General features: G+C 45.9%; 1 protein-coding gene across 1 annotated transcript in view; it reads right to left on the bottom strand.

Moving 5' to 3' along the window:
* The window catches only part of TSPAN14 (tetraspanin 14), a 306394-nt gene that overhangs the window by 141824 nt on the left and 147658 nt on the right, over positions 1 to 16912 (bottom strand). The window lies entirely within an intron of this gene.

The following is a 16912-nucleotide window of genomic DNA, read 5'->3' as shown; positions in this document are numbered from 1 at the left end:
TTGGCAGTAGTTGTTAGTTGCATAAGATAAATAAGCAACAACTATGGCCTAGATGTAAATAATATTGAAAATGCTTCAGTTCTGAAGTGATGAGACTGCGAAGAACTAAAACGAGTCTCTTATGTTACATCAAAGGCTTTGAGCAGTGGTACTGCTGCACAGTTAAGATTTATTTTCCCACTCGGAGGGTGAGGGCAAAAATAAAGAGCCAGATAAAGACCCGTCTCGGCACCTGGTTTTAAGAACTGCTGGTGCTCAGCACTGGCAAAACCCGGCCCACTTAAAGACCTGGCAGGACCACAGTTGTAGGAGGCGCTCGGACACAAGAGAGGGAGTCAAGGACAGGGGCCGTCAGCCAGTCAACGCGAGTGGAGCCAGTCTGAGTGCAAGCAGTGAGAGAGAATATTTTGTGAGAGTGCTGACCTGGAGAAGAAGATAAGTCCAGAATTCGAAATCGGATTGTGGTTAACTTGGGCTGATAGTCAAGTGGAAGTGGTTTTCTCTGCTGCTCTTCGGTATACCGAAACCAATTCACAAAATGAGAGAAAATGAACTATCCTATAGACTCGTTTATTTTAAGAATCTGCAATGCATTGTCTTTTGGGCCTGGTGTTAGAGGGTAGCTTAACATACGGTAGCAGTGGATAATATTAACCGCACAGCGATAATTGTAAAGTGTAGTGCACACAACACACTGTTTGGTGATCCACAAAATTCAGTAGTTGGGTGCTACACTGGACCGTAGCCTTGCTACCCAGGGGATACACAACAGGGAGTGGTCAGGCACCACACCCAACAGAATATCTAAAATGGTCCATAGCACACCATAGAAGATAATTGTTCAACCACACTTGGTTTAGGTTATGGTCTTTAATTACAGTCCGAAAAGGTTGCTTCAACCCCAATAGCACTAGAAAAGTACACAGAAAAATCAAATTTCGTAGTTCTGTAACCGAATATGATTACATGTTGTGCAAGGCGTGTTTAGCAACGCAACAAGAGAGCGTTTGATATTTTAGAGGAAATCTTTACCCTGCACACAGTCGATTCAATGGGAAGATGTTTGTATAAACTGAAGACTCACTGGAGAGAGACACAGTAAGGATGTTTGAACAAACTGGCGATTTCTACTGGAGACATATAGTTGATACAATAAGGTGTTTGTACAAGTTCATGACTTCTTTAAGAGAAACACAGCCAACTCACTTTGTCAAATGCGACTTTTTCAAAGCTTCACTCCTTCAACGGGGGCAGTTTAAATCTACAGGCATATGCTCACAAGTAGGGGAAAAATGTTGTTCCGGTACAGTAAAAAACTACTTTGGTGGTTAAAATGTCACAGAGGACTTGTAGTCAACAAGCTTACAACCGTGCTGGCTCCCGGCAAGTAGAGAACGTTTTTAGAGATTGCTCAATAGGTAAGCAAGGAGTACAATTGTTTAATGAGCAACAACTTCTATTCTTGAACAAACATACATTTAAGTGCCTACACATAAAGAAATATATAAACTTGTCCCATATGCATGGATCAGACAGCTAAAAATCTCATTGTCTTTCAAGAACTGAATCTACGCAGTTCACTATGAGGTTTTAGGGTGTCTTTTATATTGTTGAATCAGTAAAATTGCATTACCTTCACTAATACTGTAAAACTAAAGAAAAACCCAACACACTGGTTGCCGAAACACCTTGGATCCATCACTCTGCTGAGCAGATAAAATGTTACAAATAAGAGCATGAGCTTCTAATTAAATGGGTATAGAAATGGCAAAAAGTGTCTCTGGAAGATTGAATTATCTTTAGACTGCTAAGAGTTCAAAGCAGATTGGCATTTACTTCAAACACGTTACACGACTAAAGTGGCATTCCAAAGGTATGACATGAGAAAGGAGGACTAACCAATTTTATTGTCACACTTTCTTGTTGAAGAATTACCAACTGAAACAGAACACAGCTCAACATTGGCTTATGAATGCAAGTGGCTTTGGGGCATTCATGGGAGTAGGTATTCAATAAAAGTCATCATACAAACCCATTTAGTCACTCATCCTTGGTCGCATGCACCCTTTCATCCATACACAGGCGCATTTTTGGATTCAACCCCTGACACAACCACAATAACACAAAAAAATTAACAACATACCAAAGATAAATTAAAGGGGTACAAGTAGAAATAAAGCACACTGCCGTCTAAACCTAGCAAGCATATACTTGCAATAACTAAACTAAACATAGCAGCTTGTGTCTCGCTCCAGGTGGTATAGTACATAGTCTATTGATATTTTAAAGTTCCAGCATGGCTGCCATATATAGTACAAATGTGTAGGTCATATGGGAATGGTAAGGTAATTGTTATTATTACGCACTATGAACAACAGCAATCCATAATGGTCGTGTTCTTTAGAGGAGGTGGCCAAGCTTGATGCAGTTCACTGCAAATTAAATGAACAGCAAGCAAGCGACCAGTTAGCACTGCATGGGGAGCTGTAGTATTCTCTTAAGAAAAATTTAAATTAAAAGAGGAGAAGCTAAGAAATAAAGTGGAACTATAAAAAGGAGAAAACTGAAAACTAAACCACTGGAAAACCAGTCCTGACACTGAAGCGCACTTATGTTCAAGTGGATGTGCACATGTGATTAGAAAGTGCAGTCATTCACAGGAAAAGAGAGCCAATGACTGATGCTGACTGAAACATTAACCTATGTACTACGTGGGCATAGATAAAAGCCGAATTTAAATGACAGACAGACCAATGGCAGAATAGGGGTGATCAAATCGCCCTCTGTGTATTTATAAGGATATATATGTTAATATATGGAGGAAAGTATTAATGAAGGATTTTTTTTACCATAAGATTCTGGCAGTTAGCTAAACCTGTCAGGCCTCCTGCCGAGATTCTAGCCAAAAATTATTACAGTGCAAATCTCCTACTCATGGGGTCTGTCAAAGGGGGTAACCCACACCAAAATCCTTCCCTACAAAGGAGATCTGTGAGATTTCTTAAACCTGACTGCAGGCTATAATATGGTGCTAAAACAATCCACCATTAAGGCATATTGGCTTTAACATGTGCTACAGAGTAAATACATCAGACCTATTCCATTTGTCGTCATTTTCCGTAATAAGCAGATTAGACCTATGGCATCTGGCATAAGTCCCCAGTGAACCAATAAGGCCTTTAGCATTTACCAATGGCTTCAAACTATAACCAACACAGGCCTACTGAAGTGCACATAAACTGGCAACTTTCATGCATAATTTTAAAAATATGTACAAACTTACAGTTGGCAAATCAATATACAACTCCTCTCAACAGGGCTACCAAGAATCATCACAGTAAAAATATTCTACTTCAAGTGTTTGCCAGAGTGGGTGGCCAACACTATAGCCTTTCGCTACCAAGGCAATCTGTGAGATTAAATGCAACAATACCTGCCTGCAGCCTGTACCGTAGAGTGGAAACAATCCCCAATTAGAGACCCATTGTCTTTAAAAAAAAATGCTTGTCACAATACATAAGCCAGGCCTACTGCTTTGGTCGTAAATTTTCATAATAAACAGATCTGAACTAACGTTTCCAAGCGTATCATTCAGGAATATAGCTGTTATCATTGGCTTGTTACCATAACCATGCTATATTGGCATAAGCTTTCTTACAAGGCAAGTATGAGGAAATAAAATTACAAACATGTACAGAATTAAAATTGCCAAAACTACATAAAATCACTCGTTATAATAAGAATTGTTGTAGTGCACATCTTCTATCCCAACGATTTATTCAGGTGAATCACCATCTCTAAATCCCTTGCCCACTACCGTAATCTATGAAATTCCATGTAACAAAATACCTGCCTGCGGGCTTAAGCACAGTACAGTAACAATCCATCCTTAATCTCTTCAGTGCCCATGACGAGCTGGACTCGTCATGGGCCGCGGTTGCGCTGTGCCCATGACGAGTCCAGCTCGTCATAAACCCCGCCCGCTAATGTAACGGCCGGCACAGGGCGGGGAAAGGGCGGGGCACTGAAGGGGTTAAAAGCCTATTGTCTAACATATGTTGTTACCAAAAAGTATATTATGCCTACTGCTTTTTGTAATCACTTTTCACATTAAACAGATCAAACCTATGAAATCTGCCATACCTTTCCCCAATGAACTGATAAGCCCTATTCCCTTTAGCTTCACGCCATAAACAACACAGATTAGGCAGATTTAGCTATTTAAGTGCAACCATCATGCATAGTTATTAAATTACAAATGTGTAGAAAAATATGGCGTGTAAAGCAATACACAATCATTCTCAATCGGTCATAACCAGCACCATTAAAGTGAAAACCCCCATGGTTTGTCAGAATGGGTGGCCAACACCAAGCCTCTTGCTTACTACAGCAACCTGCGAGATACATTAACCACATTGTTTATAGCCTGTACCACAGTATGACAACAACCCACTGTTAAAGGCCTACTGGAACAAATACTTTTCCTAATAAATAGGCAGGCCTACTGCCCTCGTCATACATTTTCACAGTAAGCGGATCAGATCTATGGTACTGGACATAACTTTTATCAGTGCATCAATTAGGCCGATAGCTTAAGCAACCATAGTCTACAGGTTTCAGTGCAAGCTTTCCCACAAGACAACCATTGGGCTTACAATCATAAAATGACAAAGGTATACAAAAGTACAACTGGCTCAGCAAAATACTCTCTCTCCTAAGAGGGCCTAACAAGGATTCTCAAACAGCAAATCTTTTATATCCATGGTTTGTCACAGATGTAACCAACACCAAAAGCCTGTCTACTACAATAACCTGTGAAATTCCATGTGACAAAATCCGTCTCTCCTGTCGTTCATACAGCGTAATAACAGTGCACTCTTAAATGGGCTGATGTTAACATATGCTAAATATAACTGCCCTACTGCTTTTATCGTAGCATTTCATAATAGGCACATCAGGACTATAGCCCTAACCATTATCTTACCACCATAACCAACTCAGCCCTGCAGTGTTGAGTCCAAGCTTTGTCACAAGCCAAAAAGTGAAATTCAAGCATTCTTTTCAGTGAAAGTACACAACTTCAGCCCAATCAAATCCTGTACTTAAGGTGACCAAAATGTGGGAGGAGACTAAGCCCCTCTCTTATTAATATTCTGACAGATCCTTTTTGTTGATCGCAAAATTGACTCAGATTAAAGTGGCACTCTTTTTGTATTACGTCCATAGATTACAGACTTTTGACCCAAAAGTATGGTTCAAGTTTCCTGCAGGAAATATTGACTCTGGTTTTGGAAAATGTGTTTGAAGCCAAGCGAAAAACAGAGCAAGGCAATGTATTTTGTTTTATAGGTAAGAGCTTTGGGGATGTATGAATATGCACTTTTCAAAGCAAAAGAACTTTCTGCTTTCTATTGTGAAAAAATCTAAATATCTCCTCGAACATAGGACGGCTTAAATGAGTTGACGTCTTTTTTCTCCGTTATGCCAATTAGAAGGCAAAGTGCTAAGATGGGTGAGTCAATGATCTGGCAAGTGTGTGAATAAACTACTGGAGAAATGGGGATAGATAGTTGCTGCACATGGACTTAAAAACTCACGTGTACTAAAGAACTGATAGGCAAGGCTGTGGGTAGTGCCTAACCAATCGCAGAATAAAGGAGAGGAGAATATCAACGTTTTATACACTTGCATACTGTTACCAAACGAAATAAGAATACACATTAAATCCCTTCCAAGTATTTTTTTTGGGGGGGGGGGGGGGGGGGGGGGTAGGGGGTCACATACACAAAAACAATAAATTTCCCTTACATTTTTCTACAAATTTAAAAAGGGACTTCCCTCCTCCATCCTCTTCACAATGAAATCAAAGCAAACCCTTAGGGCAGGCTCCAGGAAGTGGGAACAGGGTCAAGAAGGCTGACAGGACACAGCGAGTAGATCTACAGTCCACATTGAGAGGGATCAAAACAGGAAACACATTTCAGTGTATTAGAGAAACCTAGCCGGGCGCAAGCAGGACATCCCGTGAAAAAGGTCGCAGAGTCACATTTTTATTACTTGATGTTTTGTCAGTGGTTCTGGGACTATTTCACTGTAGGGGGTACAGGCATTATTTAAATAATTTCTAAATCCCGGTCCAACACTCTCATATCCCAAAGTACTTTGAACTTGAGGGTGCTGTAACTCTCGAGCACCGCCAATTCCAACACATATGCCAATACTTTTAGAGATGTGTATAGTGCACTCACGGCATTAAAGGGGCCAAAAGATGATGCAGATTTTGTACAATAATGGAGTGGTGGCATCTCCAGAGGTTGAAACTGCATCATCTCAGACATATAGTTTGTTCGTTTAAATCTAAGGTTCTCTCAAAATTAAGCAACAGAACTTCCAAAAACAGGAAAGGTACGGCTTTTCTAACACCATTTGCAGATATTTACCTCTCGTGATCAGTTTGTCACTAACACAATGCACAGATATTGTACTGAGTTTCAAGAAGAAGTCAACAAGCGCAGAGCCCATGCCGCTCCTAGGCTTCAATTCAAAGTATCCCAAACTGTTGAGAAAGCTCCCAGCCTGCAGGAGAGCACAATGGTTCATGATTAGGTATTGCACGCATTCAAAAGGAGCCCTTACCTGAAGCAGAGGGCTACCAGCCAATTTGACGATTCTTACGTTGGCCTCTGAAACACCATATTTTGAACTGAAGGCAATTTTGCAAGGCTCATGAGTGGCATTTCGAGCATCTTTATGACTCATAAATAACCTGGTTAAAATTTACTTTGTGTGGGCAAGACTGAAACTTGCCTTTGTGTTGTGTCAATGGCAGCCATGTGTTTAGCTGTAACCCTGTCAATTAGACGGGAACTCGTATTGGACACAACGTGAGAAAAAATTAACAGGACTTCCTAACTAGAAGCAAATGTAAATTTAGAAAGAAGGCTACAGAATAAATAGATTTGCTTAAAGACATGCTAATACGAATAATGCATATGGTCTAAAGACCGGACAAAAAATTTAAGGGAGAAGAAACAAAATCTGCAAGAAGTGCCACTGGAAGGATGCGATTCTGCGCCTGTGCCTTTTTCCGCATAATTATGGATATGCCTCATTTGTCACATAATCCATCGTCTGCATAATCTGCAGATTTTAACAAAAAATAGTTTTTAAAGCAAACGGATCAAAAGTTACTAAAAACATGCCAACACCTGTTCCTGCATAGTAAACAGCATTTACTAAGGTTGGCTGGTCATCTTTCAGTTGCCTACTGATTTAATGGGGAGCTAAAACTGTAATAATAAGGTGAAATCTTTTCTCAGACAGCGCTACAGTGTGCAAAAATGACAAAATAAAGAAGTAATATCACGAAAATGTGGTGGATTATGCGGCATAATTTGAGTTTTTGGCAGACAATTTGGTCCTCCATCGCAAAATTCCAGTTGCCCTCCATATAAGTAAATACACATGGTTGATTGCAAGAGTGCTATGCATATTTTATGTGCAAAAACACTAGCATAATCCAGTTTCTACAACACAAACATCGCACAAGTTACTACTTGTGTAACGATCTATCTGTAAGAGACATTAGTTCGTGACAGATTCCTTACCTTAGAATATCCCCAGGCGTCAGACTGGATCCGGAACGTTTTTTATAGCAGTACCCCTCTGCGTCAGTAGGTGGCGTCATGCGGCTTCGCGTCCGTCGCTGGAGTCGTAAGCGCCGAGATGACGTCACGGAAACTACTTGGGCGCCACCCATGCGCGCTGACGTCAGTTCTGTACACGAATTTCCGCGCCAGGAACACAGAGCCATGCAAGAAACTGACCGCTGGTACCATGAAACTAGGGCCCTGAAAGGGATGACCTTAACCGTAGAAATCAGGTCGCAGAACGGGGAGATGGGTGGGGCGGTAAGGAATCTATCACTAACTAATGTCTCTTACAGATATATTGTTACACAAGTAGTAACTTGTGCATCTAAAAGAGACACGTTAGTGATAGATTCCTTACCTTAGAATAGATACCCCAGCAACACCAACCCCGTTGGTGGGTCTGCGAACAACATTACACCAGGAGTCACGGAGAACAGAACGGCCAAAGAAGCCGTCTCTCCGGACCAGACTGTCAAGGCAGTAATGCTTGGTAAACGTGTGCAGCGAGGCCCACATAGCTGCAAGACAAATGTCCTGCAAGGGAACGCCACGTCCCAAGCCAGTAGTGGCTGCAGTTGCCCTGGTAGAATGGGCACGCAGCCCCACAGGAGGCTCCTTCTTAGCCAAGGAGTAACATGCTTTGATGCACAGAACGACCCACCGAGAGATGGTCAGTTTGTGCACAGCCCGACCTTTTCTGGCGCCCACATAGCCAACAAAGAGCTGGTCATCCACCCGGAACTGCTGTGTACGCTTCAGATAGAATGCAAGCGCGCGTTTTGGGTCCAGACGGTGAAGCCTCTCCTCCTCCCTGGAAGGATGCGGAGGCAGAAAGAAGGTGGACAAAGTGATGGTCTGCCCGATGTGGAAGGGCGTGACAACCTTTGGCAAGAAAGAAGGACAGGTCCTTAAAACCACCTTGTCCGGATGAACAAAAAGGAAAGGGGGCTTGGAAGAAAGAGCCTGGAGCTCACTTACCCTTCTGGCAGAGGTGATAGCTACCAGGAAAGCCGTCTTAAGAGCGAGAAGACGCAAAGGACAAGGATGAAGGGGCTCGAAGGGAGCGCACATCAGATATGTCAAGACAAGGTTTAAGTCCCATTGAGGCATTATGAACGGCACGGGAGGAAACGTGTGCGTAATGCCTTTCAGGAAACGGATAACAACCGGGGACTTAAAAAGAGAAGGCTGATCTGGAAGCAGTAAAAAGCTGGAGATGGCCGAAAGATAACCTTTGATAGTGCCCAGAGCAGAGCCCTGCTGGTCCAAAGAAAGAAGGAACAGAAGGACTTCAGAAAGAGGATCCACAGCCTTCACTGTGCACCATTCCACAAACTTGATCCACCAGCAGGCGTATACCGTTTTAGCGGAGGGACGCCTGGCTGCCAGAATGATATCACAGACTTTGGGAGGAAGATCGAAAGCTGTCAACTGTCGCCGCTCAATCTCCACGCATGGAGGTGGAGGCTGGGCAGGTTCGGGTTGAGGACCGTCCCCTGCTGCTGCGACAGAAGATCCTCCCGACGAGGCAGATGATCGGGAGATCGATCGCCATGCTGAGGAGCTCGGGATACCAGTATCTTCGTGCCCAATCCAGAGCCACAAGGATGACTTCGGCCCGAATCTTCTTCAGCACTCTGGCTGAAGTGGAATAGGCGGAAAGGCGTACAATAGACTGCAACTCCACTCGCGACAAAAAGCGTCGCCAAGCGAGTGCCGCCTTGGAAATTTCAACGCGCAGAACTGATGACATTGTGCGTTCTCTTCGGTGGCGAATAGATCTAACCAAGGCTCTCCCCACTGCTGAAAAAGACCTTGCCCCACGTCCGAGTTCAGACGCAACTCGTGATCCATCAAACACCGGCAGCTGAGTTCATCCGCCCTGGCATTCAGAGAACCTGCCAGGTGTTGAACCACCAAGGTAATGCCTTGATGTTCCAGCCATGTCCAAAGGCGCAGAGCCTCCTGACATAGGGTCCAGGACCCCACCCCGCCCGGTTTGTTGCAATACCACATGGCGGTCGTGTTGTTCGTGAACACCTGCACCACACTTCCCCGGACAGAGGGAAGGAATGCCTTCAGTGGAAGTCGGATCGCCCGAAGCTCCAACAGATTGATATGGAGCCGGTACTCCGCCGGAGACCAGAGGCCTCTAATCTCCGCCTCTCCCAAGTGGCCTCCCCATCCCAGGAGGGACGCATCCGTCACCACTGTGTTGGGGAAGGGAGAGGGATCTGCCATCAACCCAATCGCGATTCATGAGCCACCACTGCAACTGCCGTGCAGTGCCCTCTGAGATCTGGACATGATCGGACAGGTCGCCCTGACGTTGCGCCCACTGGAACTTAAGGTCCCACTGCAGAGCCCCCGTATGCCATCTGACATGTGTCACCAGCAGGATGGAGGAGGCCATCAGGCCCAGAAGCCTGAGGGTCATCCTGACTGAAACCCGGGACAGAGGCAGAAAGATCTGAATCATAGACTGAATATCCCGGACTCGCTGTTCGGGAGGATAAACCCGAAACAGCGTCGAATCCAGGACCGGTCCAATGAAGGGGAGCCTCTGAAAGGGACTCAGGTGCGACTTCGGCACGTTGACGGAGAACCCCAGCAAATGCAGAGGGTCGGCCGTAGTCTGAAGGTGGTTGACGACTGCCTGGGGCGAGCCCGCCTTCAACAACCAGTCGTCAAGGTAAGGGAAGACTGACAACCCTGACCTGCGCAGGTGAGCTGCAACCACTACCATCACTTTCGTGAACACCAGAGGGGCGCTGGTAAGGCCAAAGGGGAGCACAGCAAACTGAAAATGCTCCTGGCCTACCATGAACCGCAGGTAACGCCGGTGGGCCGGCAGGACGGGGATGTGAAAATATGCGTCCTGCAAGTCCAACGCTACCATCCAGTCTCCAAGGTCGAGGGCAGCCAAGACCTGAACCAGAGTCAGCATTTTGAACTTCTTCTTTCGGAGGAAGCGGTTGACGTTCCGGAGGTCCAAGATGGGACGCAGACCCCCTTGGTCCTTCTTGGGGACCAGAAAGTAGTGGGAATAACAACCACTCCCTACTTCTGGCCCAGGAACGCACTCGATGGCCCCCTTGGCCAAGAGGGCCGCATCTTCCTGCTGGAGAGTCGCCAAGTGTTCCCCTGCCATGCGGTCGTACCGAGGTGGCATGGCTGGAGGGGTGGACTGAAAGGGAATGGAGTAACCCTTGCGGATGATCTGCAACACCCACTTGTCCGATGTGATAGCGTGCCAGTGGGGGAGGTGAAGACGAATCCTGCCACTCACCGGCGTGGGGTGCTCCCCAAAGCTCCGATTAGGAAGGTTTGGAGGCAGAAGCGGCGGAGGTGGACTGCCCCTCACGCCGATTCCCAGGGCCGCCCCTGCGGAGGCCGCGCCGAGGCTGGTTCTGCACAGGCTTGCTGAAGTAACGTGCCTGGGCGCCCCTGCCTTGGCCACGAAAGGAACGGAAAACCAGGAGTGGCTGGGCTCTTCGTGGAAAGACCCAAGGACTTGGCCATGGCCCGCGAGTCCTTAAAACGCTCCAGCGCACTGTCGGCCTTATCACCAAATAGGCGAGTGCCGTAAAGAGGCATGTCCATGAGCGAGCTCTGGACATCGGGCGAGAACCCAGTAGAACACAACCAGGCGTGGCGTCGCAGAGCCACAGTCCTAGAAATGGCCCTGCCCAACGAGTCAGCGGTGTCCAAACCACACCAAATGGCGAACTTAGCTGCATCCTTACTCTCAGCAACCGCTTGGGAAAGCACAGCATGGACCTCCTCAGGACACTGAGGCAACACCTGAGCAACCGTATCCCACACCGCGTGGGAATAGCGGCCCAATAAGCAGGCGGTTTTCACCGACCGCAGCCCCAAGCTGGCTGAGGAGAACAACCGCTTACCGAACTGTTACAGTTTCTTAGAGTCCTTATCCGGTGAAGCCGTGGGAAAGACACCCTGCGACGTCAAGGCCTGGATGACCAGACTCTCAAGCATGGGATGAGTGGTCAAAAACGCAGGGTCACCAGGCGGTGACGCCTGGCGAAATATTTATCCACAGGGGCCCCTGTGGCCGGCCGCGACAAAGTGCCTAACAGGACGTCTGTGAGGTCGTCATTGAAGGGAAGCAGTGGCTCCGATGAAGTAGACGGCGTCTGGAACACCTCAGTGAGATTAGTTTTGAGGGCCACCGTAGGAAGATCGAGGTTGAGGACCTCAGCAGCCCGACGGAGCACCATCGTGTAGTAAGTGCCCTCCTCCATTGTAGGCGGGGGAGAGGCAAACCCCGAGTCAGAGGAGACATTGAGGTCGCCGGCGTCCTCCAGATCGTCCACCCAGTCCCGCTCGGAGTCACACAGACTGGCAAGAGGGTCCTCGGACCCCTCCCAGTCATCCTCCATCTCCGTGGCAGGAGGAACCGTCCGCAGCGGTAGAGCCGGAGCAGGGAGAAACGGCGTCTGAAACGGCGCCATGAACGGCGCCGGGCCGGCGCAGTCTCCCAATACGGATCCCAGGCAGGAACTAAATGGTCCTGGAACCGGGGCATGGGCGGAACAAACAGCACCCACTGCGGCGCCAGAGGCGGAGCAGAGGACGGTGCTGGGGCCGGAGCCGGCAGTGCCGGACCTCGTGTCGCCAGGGCCGGAGCCAACAGCGTAGGATCCTGTGGCGCCGAAGCTGGATCCGCCGACGGCCCCAACAGGATCTGGACATGGGACCGCAGGGAGCGAAGGCACGCCGGCGGGAGCCCGAGACCTAAAAAGGCGGTCCATGGTGGCAAGAAATTCTTGCACCTGTTCAGGAGTCGCCGACGGACCTGGGTAAGGCGGGTAGGCCACGGAACACGCTTCTTCGACTTCTTTTTATGTCGTCGCTTACCGGAATCCGAGGGCGAAGACCTGGAGCCCGAGGATCGATGACTGCGGTCCCGGGAACGGTCTCTGGACCCTGAGCGGCGCTGGGACGAGTGCCGGACCTCCAGCAGCTTCCAGCGCCGCTCCCTTAAGGCCTTCGGGGCCATGGCCTGACATTCCCGGCAAGACCGGGAGTCGTGGTCAGTCTCCAGGCAGTAGAGGCAAACATCGTGGGGGTCCACCACCGACATATTGCGACAACAGGCCCCACAAGATTTAAATCCAGGCATCCCTACGTGCACCAGGAGGAAAAAGAGGGGCGACAAAAAGTCTCAAAAGAGTAGTCAAAAAGTGACTAAGTACGTGCTCTATCCAGATATGCGCTTGCTGGCGCGGAAAAAGAAAGGACGTCAGTACGCATGGGTGGCGCCTAAGTAGTCTCCGTGACGTCATCTTGGCGCTTACGACGCCACCTACTGACGCACAGGGGCCACAAAAAGCTTTCCGATCCAGTCTGACGTCTGGGGATATTCTAAGGTAAGGATCTATCACTAACGTGTCTCTTTCAGATTGCTATCTTAAAGGAAACTATTATACTACGCTAAAAAGGCTGGGCTTTTGGTGTAGTTTGCTTAATGTTGCAATCTGGCACATCGCAATTTCTGACCTGCGAGATAACAAACAGAATTACACTTCGTGTGTCCAGAGCAACAAACCCATCTGACCTGTGCTTGAAGAGGGAGGAAAGGCAGCCCCCAGACTAACAAATCAAATGCAAACTTTCGAATGAGAAGCTTCAGGGAGACCTGTTATGTTCTGTCATGAATTTCCAATTACTGTGAGGCATGATAGATGACCCTACAATCGCCAGTGTCATATTTTGAAGAAATGCTAATGATGATGGCATTTTAAATTGCTCAGCTTTTAAACGTGTAAAATTCCCACAAGCATTCTCACTACTTCATGCAGGGCGCAAGTTCAGTTTTGGAAGTCAGAAAAAAAAAAATTCTAGTGAAATTGTAGAATAAAAAAGCCATGCTTTTGCTGTTAGAGAGTGAGATCATTCAATTCTAAGGAACGCTATCATGTCCTGAATAGCACCCAGCTCATGAACTTGTGTCTCTGGAAGGGTTGCGCCCACCTCAGAGAGACATAGGACAGGTATTGTACATATGTGGGTAGGGTACACTTCGAGAGATTATAAAGAAAGCGTCTGCAGACACTCATTAAATTGCTAGGGACATTCTGCCTGGTTATATACTTTTATTAGAAAGTCATTCCTCTATCTAATGTTTGTTGACCTTAAAGCAGCTTTTGATTTAGTTGACAGAAAGAAGGTGTGGAAATCCCTGCTTGGTTTAGGAGTTGATATCTCCCTGGTTATGGCTATACAAGCTCCTCACACTAGTGACACAGCTAGAGTTAGGTACGGTCCTGGTGGGGAGTGCACTGAACCTTTCCTGGTTGAAAAGGGTGTCCGTCAAGGGTGTGTGCTGGCAGCCTTACTTTTCAGCCTGTTTTTAAATGGCGACTACCTGGCAGATGATTCCTTAGACATTCTCACCATAGCCAGTAGGAGGGTGCCAATATTATTATATGCAGAGTAAACAGTTTTGATGGCGCAAACAGAAAATGCCACGCATAGGCTGCTAAAGTACTTTGAGGAAAACTGCGATAAGAAATCATTGACCATTAATGGTAGCAAAACGAAAAGCAGGGTATTAAGGGCCATCCTCCAATTTTAAGCAGAATTCCACAATTGAAGGTGTGTCCTTAGAATCCGTTAAGCAGTTTGATTACCTGGGTATTCGATTCTCAGAGAATATGCAGTGGGGAGTCACATACTGAAGGCAACTATAGTTCTGAAACAATTGGCTGGGGCAGTCCTGAAGTTCAGACATAAGGCCGGTGCTAGAAACATCAGTGTCATCCTGCAAATATACAAACAAAGGGCAGTGGTGGCTGAACTCTATGGGGCAGAGCTTTGGGGGTATGCGTATGTACGACCTCTCCAAGTAGCCGAAAATAACGTCCTAAAAGCTCTGTGGGTGCTGGGCACTCACTTATTGGCACCCTATGCAGAGCTTAATTTTACCGCTCTATCGGAAGTAGAAGCCTCAGGCCAGTCTTTATTGGGTTAGGCTGATAAGAAATCCTAAAGGCAGCAATAAACTTGAAAACCCTTGAAGTCGCTTTCAGAGGCGAACATGGGTGAAATACATGGTCGTCTCATTCACAGAATACTCTATCTGAGCTGCAGATGAGGGCCTTGTGGGCAGACCCTAGTAGAGTTAGGTAGGACACAGCATACATGGAGACAAGGAAGCGCAAGGTGCTGAGGCCAGGATATATCTTTTATAATTATTAAAGCAACGTCTATGGTTTTCATTGTACTGGGTATCTGGATGTGATATATCCTGAACTCAAGCTAACACTGTACATAAAATACAAGATGGGTAGCTTGCCAACGAGGGAATACTGAATTCGTATTCCCAGACTCACTGCTGGTTCTGAACATTTCAATTGCAGTCTTGGAGAGTTAGACAACTTAACCAATTTACTTTTGTTCTGTAAAAAATACAAGACTGTTTGGCAGCGATAGCGCCTTCCTCTTTTTAAAATTCATGGGGTTAGATGTGCCAAAATAACATTGGTTCTCTGGTGCTCTGTATCAGGCCAGATGACATGTATGCTGTTAATTCCATGGGGTCATTTTTATGGGTTGCTTGGCCCAGTTTGAGAGAGCTGCTCACAATGCTGGGTATCAGCTCATGTAGAGAACCCATGGGAATTTACGCACACTTTCATAATGTATTGTGCTATCACTGCCGCTCAAACTGCATGCCTTCCCAGTGTTTTCCTGTATTCCGCCCAGATACATTTGGTGAATTAATGGACTGTTTTTACTAGAAAGGAATTTAGTGCTCAAATAGTGTAAGTCATTTGACTGATGGTACTGTATATGCTTTTTAGGTAGTACGTTTCCGACTGAACTGTATATTTTTTGTAAGTTTCTTTGCACTTTTATGTATTTGATTAATTTGTTGATTAATTGTACTGGAACTGAATATAGTTCTGATGCTACTATATTGCCCAGCTAATTGTATTGTGTATGTATGTATTCCAAGGCACTTGCACTTTTATATATCAGATGAATGGTTCTCACCAAAAAGGTATGGAATATAGTGTCTAAATGGTCACCAGATGAATTGTTTCTATGACAATGGTATGGCATATAGTGTCTAAATGTTACTATGCCGCCCAGGTTATTGCACTGTATGTGCTTTATAGAAGTAAGATTTTTGTTTTTAATTGTTCATTAATTATAGTTTTTAATTATGGTTGACAGCCGAAACAAACCCTAAAAAAATAATACCTGTGCTAATGTTTTATGTATTTTTTTCAAAATTACATTTCATACTCTCGATTGAAGTATAATAAAAATTAATAACCATCTCATTGGACCGGTCATAACCAAATCACTTAGCAAGAGTTTCCTGCAGTACTGAAACAGTCTCAAAATGGATCCGTTCCCCTTGGCTTACCCCACAGAGTATCAGTGAGACTCCGGTCTAGTTCTGCAGCTGTGTGGGCCTCCAAGCTAACCACACGGGTGCAGGGGCTACAAGGAATCTAAACAGGTGAAGGGGACAACCCTCTTTGGCTTGCAAATGGTTTCACGGAGTTCACAAAAGAACTAGGCACTTGAAAGGAATTTGTTAGGCCAGATTGCTGCAAAATGGATAAATAACGAAAGTCAGAAGAGCCACAACCTGAAAATCTGCTGCCTAACCATGGACCATAAAATATTGCCAAATGGAAGCCCAACACAGTCTAAGTGCTAACTTGTTTTAGCTGTACCCATTTTAGAGATTTTAGGAAAGGCAGCCTGCAATACATACATGAGAATCAAGAAATGACAGTGGATTAATTATTAACTGGAAAAATGAGAAGCCTGATCACGAGGCAGTCTCAATGAGGTAAAACTCACTACAGCCACATCTCTTTTCTTTCAAATGGGTTTCAGCAAAAAAGACAATGTGCCAGTGGGAGCACATAAGTTCAGACCCAAAGTATAACAAGGGATACTGTGGGACAAATAAGTTGCCACGATTCTGGGGAAGAAGGCACATGCTGAAGGTGAATGTGGTCAAAGGCCTTTGTGAGTCTGCGATGAGGCAGACTTAATGGTCAGTGGTGGCAGCTGGGCACTCTATGTGCTGGTAGCAACTATATAAGGGCAGTTTAACACACCGTGAAGAGGGCTTCCATCATTGTGCCTTACACAACGGAGTGTTTGCGTTTTCATAACAAATAAAGTATTGGATGGAAGGCAAATTGCAGGCTCTTCAACCAGAGAGAAGTCCAGATTTCTCTTTAGTGTTTCCTAGAATGCAAACAAAT

This window comes from Triturus cristatus, chromosome 1_2 (genome assembly GCF_964204655.1).
Source record: "Triturus cristatus chromosome 1_2, aTriCri1.1, whole genome shotgun sequence".
Lineage (NCBI taxonomy): Eukaryota > Metazoa > Chordata > Amphibia > Caudata > Salamandridae > Triturus > Triturus cristatus.
Note: the sequence above shows the minus strand (reverse complement) of the source record. Positions and strands in the feature narration are given on the sequence as shown.